Below are 1,575 nucleotides of genomic sequence, written 5' to 3' on the forward strand. Positions count from 1 at the left end.
TTTTTTTTTTTTTTTCGTTAGGGAATAAGGTTTTCACGTGAAGTATTCCCACTGCTCTTTCAGCGCTTCCTTTTCAGACATGTTAGGGTTAGATGTCACTGAGAGACGAAATATCACTGTACAGGTAAACTGGAAAAAGAACAAAGAAAAAAAAACAATACAGCAGGATAATATTAAAAAAAACGGGCGGTAATCATCTGTTGTTAAAGCAAATAATAAACAAATAGAACAAATATATATAAAATGGTACTTTAATATATAATCCACAGCCAAGAGATAATCTGATTTAGAGCTTAATTCAATGAAATTATGTCGATGCATAACATTGTATGAACAAGAGCCTAATTGGAAAATATTCAGATTCAGTGAAATGTAATCGATGAGATGATGCGAGGTGAAGGCATAGAAGGAGGGAGTCAGATAAGGGTCTGCATCATTAAATTACCTTTCGTTATTATACGTTACGTTCTGAGTTCAAATCCCGCCGACGTCGACTTTGCCTTTCATCCTTTCGGGGTCGATAAATTAAGTACCAGCTGCGTACTGGGGTCGATGTAATCGACTAATCCCCTCTCCCAAATTTCAGGCCTTGTGCCTTTAGTAGAAAGGGTTATTATATTTAGTGGCAAAGCGGGGAGCTGGTAGAATCGTTAGCAGCCCGGACGAAATGCTTAACGGTATTTCGTCTGCCGCTACATTCTGAGTTCAAATTCCGCCGAGGTCAAATTTGCCTTTCATCCTTTCGGAATCGATAAATTAAGTACCAGTTATGCATTGGGGTCGATGTAATCGACTATCCCCTTCCCACCAAATTTCTGGCTTTATGCTTTTAGTAGGAAGTTTTATTATTGTCATCATCATCATCATCATTATTATTATTATTATTATTATTAATATTATTATTGGCGAGCTGGCAGAATCGTAAGGCAGCGAGCTGGCCTAATCGTTAGCATGTCGGGCGACAGACATACCGGCAGTTCGGCTGCCGCTACACTCTGAGTTCAAATTCCGCCGAGGTCGAATTTGCCTTTCATCCTTTCGGAGTTGATAAATTAAGTACCAATTACGCACTGGGGTCGATGTAATCGACTTAGCCCCTTCCCTGAAACTGCTATCCTTGAGCCAAAATCTGAAATTATTATTATAATTATTGTTATTATTATTATTATTATATTTAGCGAATAAATATTTTTTATGGCACAAGGCGAGTAATTTTGAGGGAAGGCGGTCAGTCGATGACCTCCACTCTTGTACCTGACTGGCGTTTTTGAGTCTTTATTTTATCGATAACGTTGATCATGTTTGCCGCCTTTTGATTAATCAGTTATCTTTTACTAGTTTTAGCGGCTGGACTCCGTCCATGCTGGAGCACCGCCTTGAAGGGCTTCAAACGAACAAGTCAAACCCAGTACTAAATTTTTTTTTTTTTTTTTTGGTGTGGTATTTATTCTATCGGTTATGAAGCTGTCGGGAGACAGACACAAGCATACGTACAATACAATCATATAGACAGACAGACAGACAGACAGACAGATATATATTCAGATTGAGATATATATATATATATATATATAC

The sequence above is a fragment of the Octopus bimaculoides genome, chromosome 1 (assembly GCF_001194135.2).
Source record: "Octopus bimaculoides isolate UCB-OBI-ISO-001 chromosome 1, ASM119413v2, whole genome shotgun sequence".
Lineage (NCBI taxonomy): Eukaryota > Metazoa > Mollusca > Cephalopoda > Octopoda > Octopodidae > Octopus > Octopus bimaculoides.